The sequence below is a fragment of the Anser anser genome, assembly GCF_964211835.1.
Source record: "Anser anser genome assembly, chromosome: 1".
Lineage (NCBI taxonomy): Eukaryota > Metazoa > Chordata > Aves > Anseriformes > Anatidae > Anser > Anser anser.
The window spans coordinates 41,015,321-41,031,535 of NC_139720.1; positions in this window are offsets into that span (position 1 = coordinate 41,015,321).

Sequence of the window (16,215 nt, forward strand, 5' to 3'; positions counted from 1 at the left end):
GATTTTTCTAGGTTGGAAGAGACCTCAAGATCATCGAGTCCAACCTCCGACCTAACACTAAGTACTCCACTAAACCATATCCCCAAGCTCTACATCTAAACGTCTTTTAAAGACCTCCAGGGATGGTGACTCCACCACCTCCCTGGGCAGCCCGTTCCAATGCTTAATAACCCTTTCGGTAAAGAAGTACTTCCTAACATCCAACCTAAAACTCCCCTGTCGCAACTTTAGCCCATTCCCCCTCGTCCTGTCACCAGGCATGTGGGAGAATAGACCAACCCCCACCTCTCTACAGCCTCCTTTCAGGTAACTGTAGAGAGCGATGAGGTCGCCCCTGAGCCTCCTCTTCTCCAGGCTGAACAAGCCCAGCTCCCTCAGCCGCTCCTCGTAAGACTTGTTCTCCAGACCCCTCACCAGCTTGGTCGCCCTTCTCTGGACTCGCTCGAGCACGTCCATGTCCTTCCTGTAGCGAGGGGCCCAAAACTGAACACAGTACTCGAGGTGCGGCCTCACCAGAGCCGAGTACAGGGGCACAATCACTTCCCTCGACCTGCTGGCCACACTGCTTCTTATACAGGCCAGGATGCCGTTGGCCTTCTTGGCCACCTGGGCACACTGCTGGCTCATATTCAGCCGACTATCCACCAATACTCCCAGGTCCTTCTCGGCCAGGCAGCTTTCCAGCCACTCATCTCCCAGCCTGTAGCTCTGCTTGGGGTTGTTGCAGCCCAGGTGCAGGACCCGGCACTTGGCCTTGTTGAACTTCATGCAGTTGACCTCAGCCCATCGCTCCAGCCTATGCAGATCCTCCTGCAGAGCCTTCCTGCCCTCGAGCAGATCGACACACGCACTTAGCTTGGTGTCATCTGCAAACTTACTGAGGGTGCACTGGACGCCCTCATCCAGATCATCAATAAAGATATTAAAGAGGACCGGCCCCAGTACCGAGCCCTGGGGGACTCCACTAGTGACCGGCCTCCAGCCAGATTTGACTCCATTCACCACAACTCTCTGGGCCCGGCCATCCAGCCAGTTTCTAACCCAGCGAAGCGTACGCCAGTCCAAGCCCCGAGCAGCCAGTTTCTTGAGGAGAATGTTGTGGGGAACGGTGTCAAAAGCCTTACTGAGGTCAAGGTAGACCACGTCCACAGCCTTTCCCTCATCCACCAAGCGCGTCACTTGGTCATAGAAGGAGATCAGGTTCGTCAAGCAGGACCTGCCTTTCATAAACCCATGCTGACTGGGCCTGATCGCCTGCTTGCCCTGCAAGTGCTGCGTGATGACCCTCAAGATAATCTGCTCCATGAGCTTCCCCGGCACTGAGGTCAAACTGACAGGCCTATAGTTCCCCAGGTCTGCCCTGCGGCCCTTCTTATAGATAGGCGTCACATTGGCTAGCCGCCAGTCAACCGGGACCTCCCCCGATAGCCAGGACTGCCGATAAATGATGGAAAGCGGCTCGGCCAGCTCCTCCGCCAGTTCTCTCAGTACCCTCGGGTGGATCCCATCCGGCCCCATCGACTTGCGCACATCCAAGCTCCGTAGCAGGTCGCCAACCATTTCCTCATGGATAGCGAAGGCCACATCCAGCTCCCCATCCCCTTCCACCAGCTCAGGGCACTGGGTGTCCGGAGAACAACCGGTATTGCCGCTAAAGACTGAGGCAAAGGCGGCATTAAGCACCTCAGCCTTTTCCTCATCCTTAGTAACTAGGTTTCCCCTCGCATCCAGTAAAGGATGGAGATTCTCCCTAGTCCTCCGTTTCGCGTTGATGTATTTGTAAAAGGATTTTTTGTTGTCTTTAACGGCAGTAGCCAGGTTGAGCTCCAGATGAGCTTTGGCCTTTCTAATTTTCTCCCTGCACAGCCTCGCTACATCCTTGTAGTCCTCCTCAGTGGCCCGCCCTTTTTTCCAAAGATTATAAACCCTCTTTTTTCTGCTAAGCTCCAGCCGCAACTCTCTGTTGAGCCAGGCCGGTCTTCTTCCACGCCGGCTCATCTTTGGGCACGTGGGGACGGACCGCTCCTGTGCCATCACGATTTCCTTCTTGAGGAGCGCCCAGCCTTCCTGGACTCCTCTGCCCTTCAGAACCGCCTCCCAAGGGACTCGGCCAACCAGCGTCCTGAGCAGCTCAAAGTCAGCCCTCCGGAAGTCCAAGACAGCAGTTTTACTGGTCCCCTTCCTGGCCTCGCCAAGAATAGAGAACTCTACCATTTCGTGGTCACTCTGCCCCAGACAGCTTCCGACCACCACATCTCCCACCAGTCCTTCTCTGTTTGTGAAGAGAAGGTCTAGCGGGGCACCACCCCTGGTAGGTTCACTGACCAGCTGCGTCAGGAAGCTATCTCCCACGCTCTCCAGAAACCTCCTAGACTGCTTTCTCTGTGCCGTGTTGTGTTTCCAGGATATGTCCGGGAAGTTGAAGTCCCCCACGAGGACAAGCGCCGACGATTTTGCAACTTCTGTCAGTTGCCTATAAAACTCCTCATCCGTCTCCTCATCCTGGTTCGGCGGTCTATAACAGACCCCCACCAGGATGCTAGCCTTGCCGGCCTTCCCGCGGATCCTAACCCACAGGGATTCAACCTTATCATTCCCAGCCTGGAGTTCTACAACATCGAAAGATTCTCTAATGTAGAGAGCCACGCCACCTCCCCTTCTGTGCTGCCTGTCCCTCCTGAAGAGCCGATAGCCAGGCATTGCAGCACTCCAGTCGTGGGAGCGGTCCCACCACGTCTCCGTGATGGCAACCAAGTCGTAGCCTGCCTGCTGCACAATGGCTTCCAGCTCCTCCTGTTTGTTACCCATGCTGCGTGCATTAGTGTAGATGCACTTCAGCTGGGCCATCGCCTTCTTCCCCGGCCTAGCCATTGTTTCCCCCGGCACAGCTCCGACAAGCCTTGTTTGAGCCCCGTCCCCCTTCTTACCTAGTTTAAAGCTCTCTCTATGAGCCCCGCCAGCTCCTGGCCTAGGATCCGTTTTCCCCTTGGAGATAGAGACCCATCTGGGGCCATCAGGCCGGGTGCCGAGTAAAGCTCCCCATGGTGAAAAAACCCAAAATTTCTATGCTGGCACCAGCCTCTGAGCCACCTATTAACCACATGAGCTTTCCATGTCCTCTCCGTGCCTCTCCCTTCCCCCGTAGGGATGGACGAGAACACCACCTGCACTCCCGCTCCCTCCACCAATCGTCCCAGCCCCCTATAGTCCTGTTTGATGGCCCTGAGGCTTCTCTTTTCAACATCATCGCTGCCAGCCTGGACTATCAAAAGCGGGTAATAGTCAGAGGGGCGAACCAGGTTTGGAAGCTTCCTGGTAACGTCTCTGACCCTGGCCCCAGGGAGGCAGCAGACTTCCCTATGTGTGGGGTCAGGCCGACAAATAGGGCCCTCCGTTCCCCTGAGGAGGGAGTCGCCCACAACAATCACCCTTCTTTCTTTCTTGGTGGAGGCAGTCCTGAGGCGTGGAGTCAACTTCCTCACCTCAGGCATCCTCCCGGGTAGGCTTCCTACCTCATCCTCACCCACCGGTCTCTCCAGCTCCAGGGCCTCAAACCTATTGTTCAAGGGCACCTGGGAAGGCGGCGCCGGAAGGGGAGGGCATCTCCTGCGAGGTCGAGCAGGGACCTGCCTCCATTCCTCCTCAACTCGCAGGTCCCCTCCCTCTGCCCGATGGCAACAGGGCAGGGGGTCCACCCCCCTTTGGGGCGTCTCACCCTGGTCCCTCTCCCTCCGGTCCTGCAGGGAGTCGCTCCACCAGTCTATCTCCCGCTCGCACTCCCTGATATCCCTCAGCCTCTGCACCTCCTCCTTGAGCTCTGCCACCATGCGGACCAGGTCGTCCACCTGCTCGCACCTCACGCAAGCAGTCTCTCTGCCCCCCGCCGATGGCAGCAAGAGGCTCAGACACTCCCCGCATCCGGAGACCTGAACTGCCGCATGTTTGGACGGGCAGTCGGTCTGGGTGTGCACTGACTTCCTAGAGAAAGCACCGTGCCTGGTGGAGACCATCGCAGCCCAGCTGACGGGAGAGTGTCGTTAGAGGAGTTGTCCCTATGGGCGGGTGTGAGCGCTCCGTTTGGTCTATGCTATTTTTTTTTTTTTAAAGTACCTTTCTCCTAGTTGAGCTGACTGCAAAATTAGAGAAACCATAACAGAAGGGAGTGTTTAGAAGAACAGAAGAAAACAGATCACTCGTATAAAAAGGTGAAGCCTCCTTCTAGGGGCTGTGCTACAGGAAGCTTCTGGCCACCAGGCAGAAGCACAGAGCCACAGGATGGCTGAGGCTGGAAGGGCCCTCTGGAGATCGTCCGGCCCAAACTCCGGCCCAAACAGGGCCACCGAGCGCAGGTTGCCCAGAAGGGTTTTGAAAATCTCCACAGAGGGAGACTCCACCAGCTTTCTGGGCAACCTGTGCCAGTGCTTGTTCACACACACAGCAGAGTTTTCTTGTGTTCACATGGGATTTCACGTGTAATTTGAGTCCACTGCCTCTTGTCCCGTCAGTGGGCACTGCTGAGAAAACCCCATCTCCTTCATCTTCATCCCTCTCTCAGGCTTTCCTCACAGGAGAGGTACTCCACCCCTTCGTAGCCCTCCCCTGGACTCGCTCCAGGAGCCCCATGTCCCTCTGGTACCGGGGAGCCCAGAATAGGACACAATACTCCCGGTGAGGCCTCACCAGGCCTGAGTAGAGGGGCAGGATCACCTCCCTCGGCCTGCTGGCAGCGCTCCTTCTAATGGAGTCCAGCATACCCTTGGCCTTTTTTCCTACAAGAGCACTTTGCTGGCTCCTGGTCGCTTTGTTGTCCACCAGAACACCAATGCCCTTCTCAGCAGAGCTGGGTGACTCTCACCATGTAGTGATGCCTGGGGCTGTTCCTCCCCAGGTGTAGGACTTGGCATTTTCCTGTGTTCAAGAGGTAACGTTTGCATACAAATACCCAGAATTTTACCAATACGAACAAGGGATACACTTCTGTTATATTTCTAGAGTATTTTTCATGTGCCGTTGTCATCAGCAAAGTGTCATTTCCCCTGGCAATAACCTGAATCATATGTTGGGCTGGAACTATTTTTGCTTCTCCCAAGCCTGCATTTGGCTTTGCGTAGCTCATCCTCATTGGGAATGCAAACAGCACACCCCCCTGAATCGGCAGTAGCTGCCTTGCTGATAGGGTGGTAAATAGTATCACTATACCCCCAAAAGGAGTAGAAAAACAAAACAGGGAGATTAGCAGGCAGCTGCTGGAGGAGTGGCAATGATGGGGCGGAAGGAGGACACTCCCAAGGCAAATATCCTTCTTCATCATGGTTCAAACCAAAATAAACCGAGCTAAAATTAGAGAGGGCTAAAGGGATCGTCACCACATATAAAATGTGAGTCAGACCGTACTGAAGAACGGGACAGGTGGTGCAGCACATCGGACAACAGGCTGTTTACCTTGAGCTGAGAGGAGCTGTGAGGGTTCTTCCAGGCCCCAGAGGAGTTTCTTCCCCAAATTCTTGGAAAGCATCCCTGTTTTTCATGCCAGGGTGCAGCATGAGCTAGGAGGGACTGAGGTTTCCAGTCCTAGGAACATTTTTCCATCCCCTGGAAGCTGTTCTCTACTGATCCCAAAGAGGTTCCAGAAACACAACAATATTAAACCTCAACTCTCTCCTTTTTACCTGCTACCTGGCCATACCAACACAGCCCCCACTGCACTGCCCGCTGCTCAGTGTGGTCTCAGCCCCTCTCCTCCATGCTGCTCCCAGACACTGGGCAGTTGGCAGAGCCCGCTTAGATGGGAAGGCCACTGCTAACAGCAGGGAATCACATCCAGCCTGGTGTGGTGACTGTAGTGGGCCAAAATATCTGTTCTCTTGACTACTGGCAAGGTGAGGGGAGAGATTAACTTCTGGGATGTGTGACACCTAAGAGAAAGCTGTGACCAAGCATGACTCGCTCATAGAGGATGATGCTGAAAATGGGAAGCATCTCTAAAAATGGGCTCAACTGAATTGGAATCAATCTTTATAAAAGCAAAAGTGGTGCAGAAGAGAAACAGTGGTCCCAATCACTTGCACCGTCAATCAAAAACATATACAGCTGAGCAACGCATCCCTTTTCTAGTCAGAAGAACGGCTATGTCCTCTGGTGTAGCCAATTCACCGAGGAATAAAACTTTGTAGAGCCTCTATCTCCCCTATCTATTTGTTCAAGAGAACAAATAACTGCTACAGGAGAGTTCACAGGTCCCAAGTTTCCATGCTGGGGGAGCACAGACTCATCACTTTGCCTCACTTTGAAGAGATTCCTCTGCTTCCTTTTCTTTAAGTTTGCATGTGCATATGCATTATGTGAGAATACATTCCTAGAAAAAAGCACCAAGGTGCCATCAAACTCGTCATTAGCTTCTGGATTAAAATTTAACATTATTCAAAAGATTCTACAAACATTTAATGACTCACTGCTGAGGTAAACTTGCATGATTCTATGAAAAGGGGGAGATCAGGACAGACAAATATACATGATGGAGACTGTCATCACAAACTGGGGACCATCCTTGCCCAAAGGTCTAAAGAAAATTGCGCAGGTGCTGTGTTGCTCAGGGCATTTTGTGTCGATGTATCAGGGCATGTTAACAGACCCTCTCCGGGTTTGGCTCAGGGCACCTATGTGCAGTCGCTGCTGGTGGACTTACATGGAAAGGGAGCCAGCTCTGCCACAAACACCCTGGAGACAAACTGGTACAACCTGATTCCTTCTAGGATTAATTTCATCATTTGATTTCATTACATGGTTGATGAATTTACTGACTGGATAATCTGAACCCACTGATTTATAGATTCTGGCTTAATTATAACCTTAATGTTATCATTGCATTGCCTCTTTTTTTAATTAGTTCAATAAGACTGAAGTAATAAGCCCAACAGTCTGGTCTATGTGTTTATTTTCCTGTTTGTACTTAAAAAAAAAAAAAAAAAAGGCAGAAAAAATGTGTGTTAATAGATATTTAGAATAACAAACACCAGGAAGCAAAAACATAGCAGATGCTAGATTTTTTTTTTCCCCCTAAATAACTCACACAAGGCAGAAAAATAGTGTCTCTCCCACACAGATGCACTACACTGACTAAAGGATCAAAAGACAGATTATTAACAAACCACTACAACTTCACACTTTCTCAAAGTGTCACTAATTTTCCAGAGTTAAGAAAAAATACAAAAAAAAAAAAGAGAGAGAGAAAGATGAGGAAGAATCATTAGCAGAAAATATTCTCATGCAAATATTGGACAAAACAGAGCACTCTCACAGAAGTACTATTTAAAAAAAGAGATGACAGTTATTGAGGCTTTTCAGGAATTTTCATTGCTTTGGGTCTTGACAATAGAGGGGAGGATCTGGAGCACAGCAAGAGAGAGTGGCACAAGGTTGCAACTGTAGCAAACCCATTTCAGATGGCTGTTTTCCCTGACAATGCACAGAAGGCCGTATCCTCCGACCTTATGCCTCTGTGCCATTTATTGCTGGCTGCTTTTGTTTGCTACAATGCCAGTGACAAGCGCTGGAGCTGACTCCATTGCCATTTGTGCAGGTCTGTGTGAAGAGAGGAGGCTGGTGCTCTCCTCCAGCTGTCGTCACGGGAATGAAATATCAGCAAGTGAATGCCTCATATACTCCACAAACCGGGGAAGTTCATGGCACTGCTTTGATCTTTTCATTATTCTACAGAGCCATTGCCTGACTATTCAACCTCTGCGTGACAGCTTGGATCATTAGAAAGAGGGACGTTAATGCATTTAATGTATATATATGATCAGAATGCTGACTGTTGACAAGGTCAAAGCAAAATAATGAAATGCCATAATTAACAAAATATATTGGCTATTAAAATATGATGCCTCATTCTCTTGACAGAGACACTAACAAGAAAAAATGACCTGATTAAAAGTCTTCATGTTCTTGTAAATCAAAAGCACGGTTTTTATGGCCACAGGTTCCAGCCAGCAACACCTCTGGGAGATGCTCTCAGAGGTGTCACGTTGAATTAGAGCTGGGGGACATCGCTGGAAGGTCTGCTCTGGCAGTGACCCCTGCTCCAAAGCCACACTGATACGCAGCCCTCTGAATTAAAGTACCTCAGCACAGCTAAAATGAGCCCTGTGTTTTTCTTGCAACAACAAATTAAGGTAGGAATTGGATGTAGCTGAAGCAAAAGATACATCAGATAAAAGCAGTCAAGAATAAGCGGCATTATCCAGTAGATCCCAGGGCAAAAGATTTGGGTTTCTCTGTCTTAATTTACGGCAGCCTGTTTACAGTCTTAGCCTTTCCATAATTCATTCTTCCTAAGTGTAGAAGAGGGAATTCACAACTCATTTCTAGCAGACTTTGAATACTAGAGAGGAGTGGTGCTGTGCAATCTGTTATTCTTATTGGCAGTCAGTGGCTTCTGGTATTTTGGCCTAAAAACCGAAAGCCCATTAGAGGGTGTGTTGACACCATGGCTACAAATAAACCTTTAAGGCTTGAAATATATTTCTTCAGTCACAGAAGAAAAAAAAAAAAGGCAGCAGTAAAGTTAGAAGGAGGTTTAACTAATTGATGCTGCTTAATGCATGCTCAGCAACAGCTGGAATAACAGAAAGCTGTGTCTGACTAGGAGCAGCAGATGTTATGAATTTCATCTGGTCAGACCTGATGGCTGGTGGGGAGGTCCTGCTCCACATCTGCGAAACAGTCAACAGATTCCACACACCGAATTTCTGGAGCAGGCATTACTGGGGGGTTAGGGATAGAGGAACACATTTGCTCCTGAACTGTTGACAAGGAAAAATGCATTTCTCAGGCGGCCTTCTAAGTGGGGCAGAAAACCAGGGAGGGTGTAGAAACACTTTATAACTGCCAATAGTGAACATGTCTAAAAATGGCGATTCAAGCCCCATCACAATATGTGAATATAGAGTTAGAGATTGTGCAATATTAAAATCAGAAACAGTACGGGATTTCTATTGCAGTAATTATGCCACTGCAGTTGCTGGCATGAATGACATTAATTATAGTGTAGAAAAATGTCTTCTATATCTTAGTTATGTGTTCACAGAAGACTAAGGTAGGTGGGCATAAGCTCCTGATGTTATCAAAACCATGTGTATAATAAGGGCAGGATCCAAAGAGCATTTGCTTGCAGTTGGGGTGGAATTCAGGCATCTTTGTGTTACAGCAGTGTGTGAAAACCTCCCGGCCAGTGTGTGCGCCCAAGATACCACGAGCACATCTGGTGTTCCTCCAAGCAAGCCATGGGCAGGAGGACTCATGATCCAGTGTCACACAGCATCCTGCTGGCGAGGGACTTTGGACAGGCAGTGGGAAGCCAAATTTAGGTTCTGCTGTGGGTGCTGATGGCCGGGCATGTGCCCTTCCCGAGCCACCAGGCAGGGAGAAATGCCAGCAGTCTGACAGGGGGCAGAAGAGGGAGGAGAGCCCTGCCCCATGGCCACACGCTGCGGAGAGGAGGAGGAGGCCTCGCTCCAGGGGCTTTTGTGCATTTCACGTGCAGGATGGAAAGCTTTGCTCTGTGCTTCTCTCCGTGAGCTGATTAAATTACCTGCTGTGCATTTCATTGACTGTGACCAATGCTATCCAGCTGACATTTATCCACGATGGCTTGGGTGGGCTGCTGCTAAATCCCACCGCGGCGTGCTGTCCTCGCAGCCTGAGAGGTGCTTTTGTTGCTGCAGGAGGAGGGGAGGAGGAGAGCAGGGTGCAGCAGGCAGCGGGGAACTTCTGAGATCTGCTTTAAGTAATAATAAGAGATCTGCTCTTCCACTGTTTGCCAGTTTGTTGCAGTCATGATCCTTCAGCCCTGCCTTAATCTTTGTTTCTGTGAGGATCATTGACTTCAGTTTTAGACACAGTGGCACAGGACTGCATAGCAGCCCTGTACTCTTTTTACACAAGGAAACTGTGAGGAAAGCTTCTTTCAAACAATTTTATAATGAAAATGTAAACAAAATTTGTCAAGCCCTTATGCTCTGTTTTTATTAGGTGATAAAAGTGTAGGAGAAGCAATTTTCTCATTCCCAAGTTGGTCAGAATTAGATATTGATTTTGAACAAAGTACCTTTCACGTTTTCCAGCTATCCCTTTTCTGTTCCCACTTTTCCATTTTTGCTGGCTTCTCATGAGAAAGGAAACGGCATCTGCCAACAAACAAAAACCCAGTTTCTTTCAATGCCACCTTACACCAGGTCTAAGAGCCCAGTGAATTTCAGCCTTGGTCATCCCAAGCATTAAACTACCAGGAAGTATCCTGTGGACATCTAAGACGAGTTGGAGTTGCTGTTGTCTAGTTGTGTTCTGTTTTATGGGGTTTTGTGCCTCTTCCTTTGCTTTGGCTCCATGACTGGCTCTTGACATTAGCTTCCTGGGTCTCCTGCCCTTTTTCTCATTCACAATAGCAGCAAACCTTGTTTGAGGTTACCAGAAATCCTTTAGGTCTGCATGAAGACAGGCAAGTTAATGGTGTTAACTACTCCCATTCCACACCGTCAAAAAAAAAAAAAAAAAGAGAAAAAAAGAAAAAAAAAGACCTTTTACATGCACTTCATGGTGTGTGTGAAGCCTTCAGAGGTTTGAGTATACTCAAAGCCAGTCTTCTGCAGGCTCTACACCCCTCTTCCTACCCCAGCTGTCTTGTGCTTTAATATCCCTCTGTCCTTCACCTTCCCAGCTCAAAAAACAGTTAAACATAAACAACTTGCATAAATAAAGATGCTGACGTGTAAAGAATACTGGTAAGCAAACTTTGCATGTGTTTGTGGTTTTTTTTTTCTTGTTAATTAATATTAATTTCTTTTCTTTTTTTTCTCCTGGACATTAATCAAGCTTCCCCTTCATGATCATGAATTATTTTTCTAAACAGTAGAAGATGTATTGCTGCAATCACTTATCCTTCATGTATCCCTTATCCTAACCCTTCACTGCCTTTCTGCTCTCTGACCAGGCTCCACCAGCTTTGCCTGGTGTGCCTGTTTGTTCATTATTTGTAGTCTGCCTTTTAACATGAACTCAGTCCTCTTCAAGTCAAATGTTCAACTCCATGAAGTCTAAGTGGACTCCAATCTCCTGGGAAAAAAGTACAAGCACAGAACGTGGGGCACAAGTGAAAGACGGAAGAGGAAAAGGGGTTGTGAGGTGCCTGGTTGTCAAATGCGGCTCTGCATAGCATCATTCAAAGCACTGTGGTAACTAAATAGAAGCACATGGGAATTGTCCACAGATATTAAACCAGCAACTAGAGCCATCTACTTGTTAAAGAAACATACGGCATACCACAAGTGGCTGGCATGCTTGCACCTGCTAAATATTTTTTGGCACTGATGCTGCCTGCCAGCTTGAGGTCAGTTTGACAAATGCATTTATGGAGCCACATCTCTGCCTTTGACTCTCTGGATCATTTTTCATGCCCATGTAGTAATTGCAGTGAAGCAGTGGAATTTGACAGGTTCATGGTTTGCTGACATAATGCAAAAAGGGCAAAAACCTTCCTTCGGAGAATGGAAATTGGGCACTGATCTTCTGCAGTAATTAAATGAGTCCAACCCTAACACTCAAGTTATCCTCTGAAAACGGTTGTTGCTCTAGTTGAAAATATCTAAAACGTCAGGCTAAGGCTGAGCAGTTAGAACCACGACATTACCAGTCCTCATGAAATTGTTCCAGTACAATCTAAGGGAAATGTTTTATCTGCCTGAATGCAGGTCGTCTATGAACTAGGAGGGAGCTGACAGCAGCACCTAAGGATGAAGAGACACAAGACATTGAGGATGCAGGGAGGCTCTGACCTGAGACAGTCTATAAGCTTCTTTAATGGAGTAGCCCCAATTTCTGCTGCAGTCAGCTGCAGCTGACTTCAGCTGCAGTGCTGGGTGCTAAACACCTCCTAAAATTGTCACTAGGTCCCAAATCAATAGTTTGTGGAAATTTGAACCTAAATGGCAAATATAAGGAAAAACATAGATAAAGTAAAAATGCAGGCTGAAATGGCTCGGCATGAGAAGCTTTTAGAAAAATCACAAAAGCAAACCACCTGTGCTTGGCAAAACAAGAATCCAGACTAAAATCTAATGAGCGCCTTGAAACAGGATGGCTACATCAGCATAGAAGTGCACAGCGTGAGCCATGTGGCTATGTGTGAACAGCAGGAGGGCTGTGCAGAGCTTGGCACAGATGGACCAGGCACACATGTACTGATGGGGAAGAAGCTACGGTAGCTGAAATCTCCCCTGCTCACACTGGCATCGCTACCACAGCCTGCTCAGCCCTCCTCAGCTGCACGGTGCAGCAGCGGTCACTCCATTACACAGCTCACCCCATTTCTCCCTTCCCCCTTTCTTCCATCCCCAGCTGGATCTGGCTCTGGTGAGGAGAATTAGATTCTTCCAGTCTGATACGGATGTTTAATGTTGAACAACAAAATTATTTTGTTACGTGAAGGAAATACAGACAAATTCGCTGATAACCAAAATCTCCCTGTTGCTGTCATTGCACTTGAAAATGTCTGCTGTGCAATGAGAAGATGCACTTTATTTAGACTGAATCCATGGCCTAAAAGGAAACAGTAAGCTTTTCAAATTAGTGCCGTTCTTTAAAAGCTCCTCTTTGGTTGTGTTAGAAAAGGACTTCTTCCATAAAAGGAAATTTTCTATATTAATTCTCCAGCTGGTAGTACTTTGATGTCCTCATAAAGATGCTGCTTACACTGAAGAAAGAGAGATTACAGCAGCCCCCCACCCCCACCCCCAGAACTGCTTTTATTTTGTTTGAAGAGATGAAATTATTTTGGAGAAGTTGAATTATTTTGGAGAAGTAGAGCTCCGTGACGGAGAGGGGCTAGCTGCGCTTACTGCTGAGCACATCGCCAGCGAGACTCTGTTCCAAGGCCCGTGTGAGCGCATGGATGGCACGAGCAGCTGCTCAGCCACTTTAAGCTAAAATGCTGGCTGCGAGCTGGGGCAAATCACTCTTTCCAGCAACTGTGGAAGAAAGTGGGTGTGGAGGGGATAGGAATATAAGATCTGGTTTGAGCGAGCAACAAGCAGAGCTGCTGTTGCTAATAAATTGATGTATTCTCACAATTATTCCAGGCGCTTGGCCATATGTGCTATTCACCATAAAGTGAGCAAGATCACAATTTTGTAGAAAATAGGGTTGAAAATGCCTTGCTATTAAAAACTTCCAGGGATTAAAGCTCCTCAGTTTCTTGAGGTACCTTACTGCTCTGCCACCCTTGCAGCCCAAACATCTACACAATATTTCCTCTACTGTAATATAATCTCCTTGCTCCTTGTTCACCTCTGGCAGAATACAAGTCGGGGGAATGAAATCAGCCACCACCCTCTTTGTGATGATCTTTGGCACATATGAAGACTACAGCCTCCATCTCCTTCAGATTTTCCCTCTCTGGACTATGCACTCCCAGGGCTTTCAAATTTTGTTATAGTTTATATTTCCTAAGATATCTTTGCTACTTTAATTTAGGGTCCTTCCATCCTTCTTCAAGGGTGGTGCCCAACACAGAGCTACAGCTGAGAAGCTACCAGGGAGAAGCGGAATAATTATATTAGATGTTTTACATTAAAACACTCTCCCATCTAAGCACCTCCAGCTGATGATTGCTTTTTTCACACCATTATAGCACTTACCTCAGTTTGTGGTGCATTATCCGACCCCTCCCACCTTCTGCAGCAGAACTTATGCCTGCACTTTTTTTTTTCCATTTTGCAACAGATTGTTCCTAAACCTATGTCCTCTCTGAACAACATATTGGTTATTTAAGACTACTCCTCTGATTTATCATGACCCCTTGAAATTACACTCATCTTGCCAGCATGGTTATAGTCCCTTCTAGACTTTCATCATCTGAAAGGTGAGGAGTAAATATACAGTCTATTCCATCACCCAGGTTACTGGAAAAAATAGTGAAGTTCCACAGATTCAGGATCTCACAAAATGTAGTCTTCAGCTAGATAAGTAAACCATCAGTGACTACCATCTGACTTCCCCTTTCCAGTGCATTCCGGTAACAACGGTGGGACTCAATTTTAGCTAAAAGTTTAGTGTTTTTTTTTTTTAACCTAAAAGTTTGACTCTTGGTCTATTCCAATCAAGCAGGCTCCCTTCCCTTGCCAATGGAGAGATACAAACTTTGGTCTTCAATTTAGATCTAAAGTTACCAGCAAAAATAAATTGCCAGCAAAAAAATGCCATTTCCTTTCCCATTACCTAGCCAAAGCCGGTAGCTCACATGAGGTAAGGCAATTTCCTCCTCTGTGGGCTTCAGTTCCTCCCCTCTGCAGAATTTCAGTAATACCGTCCCCTCTCTCACCGTCTGTCAACTTGAGGCTTTTTGCAAGACAGACAGTTTTCCACTATGTGTTTGTGTGGTGGCTCTTGTCAGCCGAGGTCTATGAATACCACCGTAATACTAAGATAAAGGAAGAGTGTTGGGTTCTGTTCTGCCCGCTTACACAACAACTTAAAATTTAAAGCGTTTGAAGAGAAACAAGCCAACAGTTTCTTTTCTATAGGCTCACACATCCAGGCCTAGAGAAAGGCCCAACAAAAGCAAAAGTCTTGAACTGTAATTTTAAGGAACGGACTGTTACATTTCTATGTAATGGAAAGGCTCTCTTCGAAGCACACAGAGCTTCAAAGCTCATCTATCAGACCCAGATTTTAGGTCCTAACTGGGCAGTCAGATTGATAGTCATAGGACTATCAGACGGAGAGACAGAAGACCTTCAATGAAGTGGGTGAACTGGAGCACCCTCTTCTGCCTCTGCAGGAGAACTCCGCTCCCGGTTTCAGGTTGGCCCACAAACAATGGCAGATGAAGCAAGGATACCGAACGTATCCTTGAAGGTTTGTTTCAGAAGGAAGAGATGAAAGGGATGTGAATCAGCTCCTAAGCAGCTGCAGTTTACAGTACAGCTTAACAGCATGACCCCAGGTCAGTGGCAGCTTCCCATAACACGCTGGGCTGGCAGCTCTGGTGGTTTAGGAGCTGACTCATGAGCCTTCCCGTCACCCTGCTCTGGGGACACAGCTCCCTCAAGAAAGATGGACAAACAGCTACAGTAATCAATCTTAACCTGCCGCCGTGGTGCGTCAACACCTCTGAGTCACCCAGTGAGCTGCACTTGTTCTCCCCAAACACTTCGGCACCAAGAGGATGACTTTATCCACACATCTGCCAAGGAGAGAGCACTCTGCACCCTTTCAGGGTCACCTAGACACAGCACAGGAGAAACACGTCAAGCCTTGGTGTGCACTTCTGGTGGGTGGCACGGGGGCACTCTCCTTCCTGAGGTGGCTGAGGTTGATAGGTCTGCACCTCTGGTGAAAAGCTGCCTGGACCCTGTCCTGAAGTAGACAGATTTCTCCAGGAATTTATATAACCGTGCTCACGCTGCCCAGCCATGTGTAAGATGGTGTGTGATATAAATGTTCTTGCTCAAGACCTTTCTCTTTATTAAACAAGCAATGTTTGCTCGTCCTGGGTCACTGCTGCAGAACTTGTACCAGCCAAATCTCCAGGCAGTGGGATACCGCAAGTATAAACGCACAGTCTGGCATTCAATTACAAAAAGCAATATTCTTTGCCTCGTTAGCTGTGACTCTTCCTATAAATCACCACAAAAGCACAGATAACCCAGAGTGATTATCCAACGCTCTGGCACCACAGTCCTCCTTACCATTCTCCATCCCTGTCTTTGTCTACTGCCTCAGTCCATCTATGCTCAATGGAAAGGGGAGACTGAAAGCATCCTCCCGAGTTACTGAGTCCCAGTCTCCTCCGGCCACGGTTCAAAAAGGTTCACAACAGAGGTGTGTCTTGAAAAACACATTGCACTGCACAAAGAATCAATGCAAAAGGCCCAAACACTAGAGTTTCACAGAAAGAGCAAGGGGACAGTAAGGCCCCTGAGGGACTCATCCTCATCCCTGTATTGCCAGCTGAACAAGGAGCACTAACCAAAAACTACCTAGGAAACTAGTGCCTCTAAAGGCAGTTGCTTGTTTTCTGAGCTCCTGCAGCACGATTACTCCAGCTAGAAGGATGAGTGCCCAGCTATTTGTCCCTTCCAGATCTCAGACCTTGTATGTGAAGAACACCTTGCATCATGCCACTGATACTAAGGCTTCCTCATACTGGGAGGATGGAGC